The 13165-nt window shown below is 31.6% G+C and overlaps 1 pseudogene; it reads left to right on the forward strand.

Moving 5' to 3' along the window:
* The first annotated feature begins 802 nt into the window (after positions 1-802).
* LOC139849645 (glycerol kinase-like) lies at positions 803-5944 on the forward strand (annotated as a pseudogene).
* Positions 5945-13165: the final 7221 nt, after the last annotated feature.

The following is a 13165-nucleotide window of genomic DNA, read 5'->3' on the forward strand; positions in this document are numbered from 1 at the left end:
ATTTTAATATATATATATATATATATATATATATATATATATATATTACAAAATATTATCTAAATTACAATACAGATTACAAATTAGTTATTATTTTTAAATAATGATTCATCATATCCTATCCTACTATACATTAAAAGGGAGTTTTTATTAGGTAATAAATATTTTGAAATACCCTTTAATCACCATTAGATCAACTAATTACTTCACTATACCCCTTGATCAAATGGCTATAAATCATCTACAAAACATATTAGCTAATAATTCATTATTTGTGAGTTAATATACCTATTATACCATTACAAAAACTGGTTATAGAACAAAATTAGGCGCCTTTGCATAATCACTTTAAATTCTAAATTATCGTCTCCTTACTACCGCCACTCAAATCCGCGGCTGGAACTCATCGACCACCCTCGCAGTAGATTTGCGAACAGTTTTTATAACAATTTCGCAGCTTCAAACAGTTTCTATATAGTGATAATTAAAGAATTAGGGTTTGTGTAATTTTTTATTACTATAACCTGCAATTGAAAGCGTGTACGATCAATTATGATGTTATAATCTGGTAGAGAATACGTTATTACAAGGTTAGGGTTTTATTAATATACACAAGAATCTAACATCTGAATTGAATATCATTCGTTTGTTTACTCTATTCCACAATTGAAGAAATTCCATCCACGAATGTAAAGGTATTCTCAATTCTTTATTATTGTTAAAATATAAATTTATTATTATTATTATTTATTCTTATTGTTGTTTACTCTAATCATTCATTTATTATTTATTATAATAATTTATTCTTGAAAGTGTGAAGATGTGCATATAAAAGGCTACTCATAGAGCCATTGCTGATGGGTATAATTAATGTTGATAATGGTCTTAAGGCTAATGAGATGACTAATCAGAGGGAAACTATTGTTGTTTGGAGCAAGTCTACCGGGGTTGCTCTTTATAATGCCATTGTTTGGATGGATATTAGAACCAGTTCAATTTGCAAGTAAATTAAAATTAATTCCCATATGTTTTTTTCAAATCATGATTTTTGATTCATATCCACTTTGTTTCTAAAGTTGTAAACTTTTTTTTGTTAACTGATTATTTTCTTTATGATTGTAAGATTTGTATTGATCGCCTCCTCTGTAGGATTTAAGGGTGGCAAAATGGGTTGTTGTAGATTATAATAAAAAAGATTAATTAAGTTCACTTTGTTTTTTTTATTATAAGGGTTAAAGCCAAAAATAGGCTACAAACTTACACAAATGTACCGATGTCGCCCACAAACTCATTTTCGTCCTACTATCGACTACAAACTATCAAAAAGTGTACCAATATAAACAAAAACTTTTAAAAAGTGTACCAATGTAAACAAAAATGACTTGCTACCGGCTAAACTGGTTAAAAATCAACATGTGTCGTTCATGGATTGGATCTTAATTCTTAAAAAAAAAATTAAAAAAAAAATTATTAGGTCAAAATTAGTATGTAACAAATCAAAACTATAAATGCAGTCCGAGGTTTTGGGCGTGTCAGACATCACCATGCGGACGCATGAGTTTTCTATACTGCATCCATGCGATCGCATGGACTGCAGATTCAGAAATGATGCAGGCTCAAATACGCAGGTTCAACGTGTTATTATTATTATTTTTTTTTATTTATAACTCTTACAAAATTTAAAATATAAGTGATATTTAAAATTATATTTTTAAGAACTGAAAAAAATACTTTTATACTTTATATTATATAAAATATATTTTCTTTTTATTTAAACACTTAAATAGATATATATATATATATATATATATATATATATATATATATATATATATATATATATATATATATATATACTTTTTTTTTTGTTTTTAATATTTAAAACTTATATAAATATATTTTTACAAAAATAGCTTACAAACTAAATATATATATATTTTTTTATATATATAGCGTTCGCTTTCGGGTCCCCGGTACCGGCGCCAAAAATACTTGATGTGTGCGAGGTGTAGTACGAAATAGATTATATTTTACTACGAAATAATATTAAATACGATATAATTTTACACAAGTTATTTATTTATTTATAGAATGAGATATACTTAAACCTTGCTACAACACTTATAGGCAGTGTACCTAATCGTAGAGTAGTGTAGTTTTTAGTAAGACCGGTTCGTTCCACAGGGATACAACTAAGTTTAACGCTATAATTTTAAAAACTATATTTGTATATATATATATATATATATATATATATATATATATATATATATATATATATATATATATATATATATATATAGATATAAGTAGTATTATTATTATTATTATAAAAAGGGGGGTTTACCGTTTAATGACCGGTTTGACAATTTTAAGACTTAAATCACAATTAAAACCTAATGTAAAATATTAAAATATAAATATGACTTAATTTAAAGCGTAAAATAAATGACGATAAATAAAAAATGCGATAAAATAAAAGTACGATAATTAAAAGTGCAATAATTTAAAGTACGATAAATAAAATGATGATAAATAAAAGTGCGATGAGATATAAAATAAAGGAATTATGCTTATTTAAACTTCCGTGATCATGATGTTTGGCGTGTTGATTTTAATTTATTACCATGGGTTAATTGTCCTTTGTCCTGGATTATTCGATACGTCCATCTGGTTTTTGTCCATAATAGTCCATCGGTCATAAATATAAACTACGAGTGTCCTCGTCAAATTACCCTTATACCCGAAGTCAAATATTCTAACTAATTGGGGATTTAAATTGTAACAAGGTCTTAATACTTTGTTAATAATTACACCAGGCTATCGACTGCGTGTAACCTAAGGTTTTAATACGTTGTTAACAATTACACCAATTTTCCTTGTATGTAATCCACCCCTATTTTAATGAGTCCATTGACTATTAATTCATTCCCGTATCCGATCAAATGAACGATTATTAGTATTTATAAATATCCCGCCCATCGTATCCGATCAAGTGTATGTGATTATTTATAAATACGTCAAATTGTAAATCTCTATATTAAATTAACGAACTATCATTCAGTTAAACAAATATAAAGCCCATTAATAGCCCACGATCCAATTTTCACAAGTGTCGGTCTTTTGTCCAAACCCCAATTATGGTTCAATGCCCAATAACCCAGTCTTAATTTTTAGTCCAACATCACGATTACTTCGGCTTAAATAAGCATAATAATAACTTAGCTACGAGACATTAATTTAAAAAGGTTGAACATAACTTACAATGAGTATTAATCGCGTAGTGTTACACGGACGTAATTTCAACTTACAAACTTAAAACATTCGCTACTATAACCTTATTATTATTAACTTAATATTAAAATTATAATTATAAAATAAATATAAATATATATTAAGAGAGTGAGAGATAAGATTGAATAAGGTGTGTGTAACTCATCCGAAAATTGCTTAAGTTATAGATGTGGCCAGGCTTTTGGGGCCATGCGATCGCATGGGCTTCCTTTGCATCTGCATGCGATCGCATGGACAGGCTGTCCAAACTCAATCATTTATTTAAAACGTGGGCTGCTCGATTTATTTAATATATAATATAATATGTATAATTTTATATAATTATATATATATATATATATATATATATATATATATATATATATATTATATTATATTCTTGTGCATAGTTGACTTGTAATTTTATGTCCGTTGAGTTGCGCATTGATAGTTGGCTCAGGTCCCGGTTCCGAATTTTCGAACGTCCTTTCGTACGATTTAATATCTTGTACTTTGCGTTTCGCGGCTCGTACTCTTGTAACTTTTAGACGTTTCTCAGCAATAATTTGAACCACTTGGATTGTACTTTGTACTTTTTAGCTTTTTGGTCGTTTGCGTCTTCAAATTGTCGAATCTGTCTTTTTGTCTTCACCTTTTATTATTTAAACGATAATCACTTGGAAATAGAACAATTGCAACTAAAAGCTTGTCTTTTTTGAAGGATAATGCTATGAAATATATGTTCGTTTTTAGCATTATCAGCGACATCGGTACATTTGTGTAAGTTTGTAGCCTATTTTTGTCTTTAACCCTTATTATAAACTGCCAAATGAGTGTTCAAATAATTCTTTTCTTGTTGTCTGCTGGATCTTGATCTGAATCACTCTTCTATTATGTTATGATTGTGATGATCACCATTTTTCTAGAAAATATGATTGCAAAATGGGTTGGTCGGGTCTCTTTAATGGAGGGTTAAGTCATTTTCATAATGGGTGTAACCATTTGTACAAATAGGAATATGATTGCAGAAACTATATCTTTTAAAATATTAATGTAATTAAAAATAATTTCAGTAGGGTGTAAATGATTCAGCATATTTGGGTATAACCATATCAATTTGGTTTAGGTAAATGAGTGAATATTGTTTCTTATGCTTTCATCCCACATATATTTATTAGTGTATCATTAAATTTCATATTTTGCAGGAGGCTAGAAAAAGAATTATCTGGTGGAATAACCCATTTTTTGCAATCATGTGGCTTACTAAGCAGCACATATTTTAGTGCACTCAAGCAGTTATGGCTACTAGAATACATTGAACCTGTGAAAGAAGTTGTTAATAAAGTCAGATGCCCTTTTTGGAACCAAGATTCATGGTTAAATTGGTATTTAACAGGAGGTGATAATGACGGTTTACATGTCACTGATGTCTGCATCAGGAAACATGCTTATGATTTATGAACTTAAAAACACTTAAATTGGGATGAATCGACGTTGTAAACATTAAAAATTCAAAAAACATTCTACCAAAAATTGTAAGTAATGCTGAAGTTATTAGGAATGTAGCAAAATATTGGGTGATTCCTGATGTCCCTATTTCGGGATGTTTAGGTGATCAACGTACATGCAGCCATGTTGGGTCAATGTTGTAAAAAGGCGAGGCGAAAAGTACTTACGGAACGGGTGCTTTTATTCTTTTTAATACTGGTGAGGATGTGATCGAGTCAAAGCACGGCTTGCTGACCACTTTATCTTTTAAGATTGGAAAAGATGCACCTACAAGTTATGCTCTCGAGGGCTCGATTGCATTTGCTGGTGCAGCCGTTCAATGGCTAAAGATTGGAAAAGAATTACTGGCTTTTAACGGATTAATTGCACCTTGGTTGCGTGATGATGCTCGCGGGGTGTTAATTGGGATTACGCGGTTTACAAATAAGTCTCATATTGCTCGGGATGTTCATGAAAGTATGTGTTTTCTGGTGAAAGACGTGTTGGACTCGATGCATAAAGATGCAGGTGAGAAAGGGTAAAGCAAAAATAGAAAGGGAGAGTTCTTGCTTAGAGTGGATGGAGGTGCGACACTTAATAATACGCTCATGCAGATTCAGGTATGTGTTGGGTACATGGTGAAATGGGTTGGGTCAAAAACGATTTTTTTCTGTCTACGCCTTAGGTTAATGTCAGATTCGTTGAACCGAAATATTTGTTTACTTCTGTAATTATGAATGATTAGCGTTTCAGACCGTCAAATATGAAATATGATGTAGCAAATTATACATTTTTAAGAATAGTCTAATTTTCTGAATAGTAAAATGGGTCAAAAGTGTCTATTTAGCAAACTTATCCTGTACATACTCTTGACCCATTTGACTTTGATTAAATTTTGAACCATTTGACTTGTTCGACGTATTTTATTTTACTCGTTAGGGATTATGAGTAACCCTGCATCAACCCGTTCATAAGTGAATTGATTAAACTGAATTTGCAGGCTGACTTGTTGGGCAACCCGGTAGTATGAGACCAGCAGACATAGAGACAACAGCACTCGGTGCAACGTATGTAGCTTTTAATCCCGCTTTGAACGATGAATTGAGGACAAAGAAAGTGGTCTCTTGGTGCAAAGCTGAAAGCAGTGGAAAGAACTTTTGATCTGGCTGATTTGTGTCTCTAAACCATATATTTGTTCGGTTTCGTAGTATTTACACATATCCTATCCTATCCTATCCTATCCTATCCTATTATACATTAAAAGAGAGTAATTATTAAGTAATAATTATTTCTAAAACTCCTTTTTAAACCATTAGATCAAGAATTGATAATCTAATACCCTTTAATCCAAAGGCCTGTATACATCTTCTATCACTATTAGGTAATAAATCACTATTAGGTAATATAAAGTCGACTCATTTATGTTTGTTTTCTGTCAGTAACATGTGCCAATAAGTTTTGAAGGAGTTGTATTCCTTACACAATTCAAATGGAATGAAACTGGTGAATTTCATATGCAGCAACAACTGTTATCAAAATGAATCCTTCTATATGCATGTAACCTTAGAAAAACGGAGTTGAAAATTAGGTATGAGTACGCACCTTACATTAGTTGCTTGATTAGAATTTGAATGTTTTCCCTTGCCTTATGATCACACTGTTATCAAAACGGTTAACGGTTGGTTACTTAATTGTTTAAAAATAAATGAATGAAGTGGGAAAAAATAGTTAAAAAGTTTAAAATTTTGTTTTTACGAGATTACCCCCACGATGGGGGTAATTATAGAAATACCATAGTGAATGGTACCTTGTATCACCATAATTAGTATTAATGATAATGATAATGATAATCATAATGATAATGATAATGGATCAATTTAAGTAATTTAAGAAGGAAGAAAGAGGAGAGAGAAAAAATGATGAATAGTCAGAGTAGAGATTTTGCAAAGAAAGACAATTTAGAAACCACATGAAATGGGTTGTATCAGAACATTTTGCGTGTGAAGGGCCTTAAAAAGAATAAAGCAGAGTTGTCGATGCTTCAGGGTGTGCGTTTTTCTTTTCGTCTTCTTCAAGTACAACATTGTGTCCAAATGTGAATATGACTACTGAATGAAAAGTTTCCAAGTACTATACTGTTTATTTGCATTCACCAGGACTCCAAAATCATCATTTGGTGGTTCGGTTGATTAAGATAGTTTGTTATCATTTATTTTGTCAATTTAAATTTTATATTAAATGAAGATATGCCAGATGTTGCACATCTTTCTTCAATGTGTCATGAGGGTGAATTGGTGAAAACAAACTACCCTTGGGTAGAAGTGGTTATGAGAAGTCCCTGTTGGCATAAGACAATTTACACGCATATATAATGTTATACTGTCTTTATTTGTTTTTGCACGGAGTTCTTCTGACCGACCGGTAGAAACGAATACTTGAGGTGAGCTTTTCCGTACATAGGTTCTAGACTATTTCATTCTTAATATACTATTTATCCTTTTTACTAAAAAAAATTTGTGTTCTCCAGGTTGATCTTTGTTGTTTCGAAAAGATAGGAACACTGACATCTGATGACATGGTATGCCAGTTACAAATATCGTATTCAATGGTAGAGTATTTCTTGTCATGCATTAATTTGTGTACTTTCATTTCCAGGAGTTCTTTGTAGTTGGTGGGTTGCGATACAGATTTAGAGACAAATAGTAAGAAAATGATTATTCACACTCTAGAAATTATGGCTTCTTGTCATGCGCTGGTTTATGTGGACAACAAGCTCGCACGCCATTGTTATCATTGTTTTCCCTTATTATGGATTTTCCGTAAGCCCGTCTCCAATGATGGTCAATTGTATGTTGATGTATCTCGTGTCACCAATAAGAAGGGTTTGAATGTCATAATATTGGATGAAGAGGGGAAGGATTCAAAAACAACAAATGATACCTATAATTTATATCTACAATTTTGTTCAACTTCATGATTTGCGGACATTTGTATCTTATACACAATTTTTGTCGATTACATTGTTGTGCTCATACATAATCTATTACATGTCTAATGTTTTTGTCGATGATCACCCATTTTGTTTGAAGTCGTGATATCCAAATTTAGTTCCCTCTCTGGTAATCTATTACATATCACTTTTAAAATATGTGTAATAATTAGTCCTCATAAAAAATCACGTTTAACCTTTACTATAACAAAAATCTTTAAAGAATCGCGCGAATTCGCGAGTCTTTACCTAGTTTTAATATAAACGTATACAACACCAAATTAAGATTTTTGATGTGACAAAATTGCGTACAGAATTACATTAAGGAAATCTAACTTTATACGGAGTACAAAATATTATCTAAATTATGAAATGTCCCGTTCATATTGATTATAAACGTTCCATATTAATTGATTTCGTTGCGAGGTTTTGACCTCTATATGAGACGTTTTTCAAAGACTGCATTCATTTTTAAAACAACCATAACCTTTATTTTATCAATAAAAGTTTTAAAAGCATTACGTAGATTATCAAATAATGATAATCTAAAATATACTGTTTACACATGACCATTACATAATGGTTTACAATAGAAATATATTACATCGACATATGTTTCTTGAATGCAGTTTTTACACAATATCATACAAACATGGACTCCAAATCTTGTCCTTATTTTAGTATGCAACAGCGGAAGCTCTTAGTATTCACCTGAGAATAAACATGCTTTAAACGTCAACAAAAATGTTGGTGAGTTATAGGTTTAACCTATATATATCAAATCGTAACAATAGACCACAAGATTTCATATTTCAATACACATCCCATACATAGAGATAAAAATCATTCATATGGTGAACACCTGGTAACCGACATTAACAAGATGCATATATAAGAATATCCCATCATTCCGGGACACCCTTCGGATATGATATAAATTTCGAAGTACTAAAGCATCCGGTACTTAGGATGGGGTTTGTTAGGCCCAATAGATCTATCTTTAGGATTCGCGTCAATTAGGGTGTCTGTTCCCTAATTCTTAGATTACCAGACTTAATAAAAAGGGGCATATTCGATTTCGATAATTCAACCATAGAATGTAGTTTCACGTACTTGTGTCTATTTTGTAAATCATTTATAAAACCTGCATGTATTCTCATCCAAAAAATAATAGATTTTAAAAGTGGGACTATAACTCACTTTCACAGATATTTCCTTCCTCGAAAATAAGACTTGGCCACGGATCGATTCACGAACCTATACAAATATGTACATATATATCAAAGTATGATCAAAATATAATTACAACCATTTTTATTATGTTTTAAAGATTTGAGTGTATTAAGTCAGCTGTCCTCGTTATTAACCTACAACTAGTTGTCCACAGTTAGATGTACAGAAATAAATCGATATATATTATCTTGAATCAATCCACGACCCAATGTATACACGTCTCAGGCTAGATCACAACTTAAAGTATATATATTTTTGGAATCAACCTCAACCTTGTATAGCTAACTCCAACATTACTGCATATAGAGTGTCTATGGTTGTTCCAAATAATATATATACATGGGTCGATATGATATGTCAAAACATTTTCATACGTGTCTATGGTATCCCAAGATTACATAATATATTAGAATACATGTATAATACAATATAAGTTAGCTAGGATATGATTTGTATAGATTTGTTAAACATTTCCCGTAGCTAAAAAGATCAAAAATATCCAATATTGTTTTACCCATAACTTCTTCAATTTAAATCCGTTTTGAGTGAATAAAATTGCTATGGTTTCATATTGAACTCTAATTTAAGAATCCAAACAGAAAAAGTATAGGTTTATAGTCGGAAATTTAAGTTACATGTCAATTACTAAAGAGGTAGTCATTTCCGTCGAAAGAACGACATCTTGATGACCATTTTGAAAAACATACTTTCACTTTGAGTTTAACCAAGATTTTTGGATATAGTTTCATGTTAATATGAAAAATCATTTTTCCAGAAGAACAACTTTTAAATCAAAGTTTATCATAGTTTTTAATTATCCAAACCAAAACAGCCCCAGGTTTCACTACGACGGCGTACATCCGATTTTATGGTATTCATCGTGTTTCCAGGTTTTAAATCATTAAGTTAGCATATCATATAGATATAGAACATATATTTAGTTGATTTTAAAAGTCAAGTTAGAAGGATTAACTTTTGTTTGCGAACAAGTTTAGAATTAACTAAATATGTTCTAGTGATTACAAGTTTAAACCTTCGAATAAGATAGCTTTATATGTATGAATCGAATGATGTTATGAACATCATTACTACCTCAAGTTTTCTGGATAAAACTAGTGGAAATGAGAAAAATGGATCTAGCTTCAAAGGATCCTTGGATGGCTTGGAAGTTCTTGAAGCAGAATCATGACACGAAAACAGTTCAAGTAAGATTTTTACTCGAAATAAGATTGTTATAGTTGTAGAAATTGAATCAAAGTTTGAATATGAATATTACCTTGAATTAGAAAGATAACCTACTGTAAATAACAAAGGTTCCTTGATCTTAGATGATTACTTGGAATGGATTAGAAAGTTTGGAAGTAGACTTGCAAACTTGGAAGTATTCTTGATTTTTATGAAACTATACTTATGGAATTTATGAAGAACACTTAGAACTTGAAGATGGAACTTGAGAGAGATCAATTAGATGAAAAAAATTGAAGAATGAAAGTGTTTGTAGGTATTTTTGGTCGTTGGTATATGGATTAGATATAAAGGATATGTAATTTTGTTTTCATGTAAATAAGTCATGAATGATTACTAATATTTTTGTAATTTATGAGATATTTCATGCTAGTTGCCAAATGATGGTTCCCACATGTGTTAGGTGACTCACATGGGCTGCTAAGAGCTGATCATTAGAGTGTATATACCAATAGTACATACATCTAAAAGCTGTGTATTGTACGAGTACGAATACGGGTGCATACGAGTAGAATTGTTGATGAAACTGAACGAGGATGTAATTGTAAGCATTTTTGTTAAGTAGAAGTACTTTGATATGTGTCTTGAAGTCTTTCAAAAGTGTAAGAATACATATCAAAACAAAACATGTATATACATTCTAATGGAGTCGTTAAGTCTTCGTTAGTCGTTACATGTAAGTGTTGTTTTGAAACCTTTAAGTTAACGATCTCAATTAATGTTGTTAACCCAATGTTTATTATATCAAATGAGATGTTATATTATTATGTTATCATGATATTATGATGTATGAATATCTCTTAATATGATATATACATTAAAATATCGTTACAACGATAATCGTTACATATAAGTCTCGTTTCGTAATTCTTGAGTTAGTAGTCTTGTTTTTACATATGTAGTTCATTGTTAACACACTTAATGATATATTTAAATATCATTTTATCATGTTAAATATAGTGTATTAATATCTTAATATGATACATATGTATTTAGTAGACGTTATCACACATTGTTAATATACTTAGTGAGATACTTACTCATCATAATACCATGTCAATCATATATATATATATATATATATATATATATATATATATATATATATATATATATACCACAACATGTAGTTTTTACAAATTTGTAACGTTCGTGAATCGCCGGTCAACTTGGGTGATCAATTGTCTATATGAAACTTATTTCATTTAATCAAGTCTTAACAAGTTTGATTGCTTAACACGTTGGAAACATTTAGTCATGTAAATATCAATCTCAATTAATATATATAAACATGGAAAAGTTCGGGTCACTACAGTACCTACCCGTTAAATAAATTTCGTCCCGAAATTTTAAACTGTTGAAGGTGTTGACGAATCGTCTGGAAATAGATGCGGGTATTTCTTCTTCATCTGATCTTCATGCTTCCAGGTGAACTCGGGTCCTCTACGAGCATTCCATCGAACCTTAACAATCGGTATCTTGTTTTGCTTAAGTCTCTTAACCTCACGATCCATTATTTCGACGGGTTCTTCAATGAATTTAAGTTTTTCATTGATTTGGATTTCGTCCAACGGAATAGTGAGATCTTCTTTAGCAAAACATTTCTTCAAATTCGAGACGTGGAAAGTGTTATGTACAGTCGCAAGTTGTTGAGGTAGCTCCAGTTGGTAAGCTACTGGTCCGACACGATCTATAATCTTGAATGGTCCAATGTACCTTGGATTTACTTTCCCCCGTTTACCAAATCGAACAACGCCTTTCCAAGGTGAAACCTTAAGCATGACCATTTCTCCAATTTCAAACTCTATATCTTTTCTTTTACTGTCCGCGTAGCTCTTTTGTCGACTCTGGGCGATTTTCAATCGTTGTTGAATTTGGATGATTTTCTCGGTAGTTTCTTGTATTATCTCCGGACCCGTAATCTGTCTATCCCCCACTTCATTCCAACAAATCGGAGACCTGCACTTTCTACCATAAAGTGCCTCAAACGGCGCCATCTCAATACTAGAATGATAACTGTTGTTGTAGGAAAATTCTGCTAACGGTAGGTGTCGATCCCAAATGTTTCTGAAATCAATAACACATGCTCGTAGCATGCCTTCAAGCGTTTGTATCATCCTTTTGCTCTGCCCATCAGTTTATAAATGATAGGCAGTACTCATGTCTAGACGAGTCCCCAATGCTTGTTGCAACGTCTGCCAGAACCTTGAAACAAATCTACCATCCCTATCAGAGATAATAGAGACGGGTATTCCATGTCTGGAGACAACCTCCTTCAAATACAACCGCGCCAACTTCTCCATTTTGTCATCTTCTCTCATTGGCAGGAAGTGTGCTGACTTGGTGAGACGATCAACTATTACCCAAATAGTATCATAACCACTTGCAGTCCTTGGCAATTTAGTAATGAAATCCATGGTAATGTTTTCCCATTTCCATTCCGGGATTTCAGGTTGTTGTAGTAGACCTAATGGTTTCTGATGTTTAGCTTTGACCTTAGAATACGTCAAACATTCTCCTACATATTTAGCAATATCGGCTTTCATACCCGGCCATCAAAAGTGTTTCTTGAGATCTTTATACATCTTTCCCGCTCCGGGATGTATTGAATATCTGGTTTTATATGCTTCCTTAAGTACCATTTCTCTCACATCTCCAAACCTTGGTACCCAAATTCTATCAGCACTATATCGGGTTCCATCTTCTCAAATATTAAGATGTTTCTCTGATCCTTTGGGTATCTCATTCTTCAACTTTCCTTCTTTTACAACCCCCTGTTGCGCCTCCTTTATTTGAGTAGTAAGGTTAGTACGAATAATTATATTCATAGCTTTTACCCGTATAGGTTCTCTGTCCTTTCTACTCAAAGCGTCAGCTACCACATTCGCCTTCCCCGGGTGGTATCGAATCTCAAAATCATAATCATTCAACAGTTCA

Source organism: Rutidosis leptorrhynchoides, chromosome 5 (genome assembly GCF_046630445.1).
Source record: "Rutidosis leptorrhynchoides isolate AG116_Rl617_1_P2 chromosome 5, CSIRO_AGI_Rlap_v1, whole genome shotgun sequence".
Classification (NCBI taxonomy): domain Eukaryota; kingdom Viridiplantae; phylum Streptophyta; class Magnoliopsida; order Asterales; family Asteraceae; genus Rutidosis; species Rutidosis leptorrhynchoides.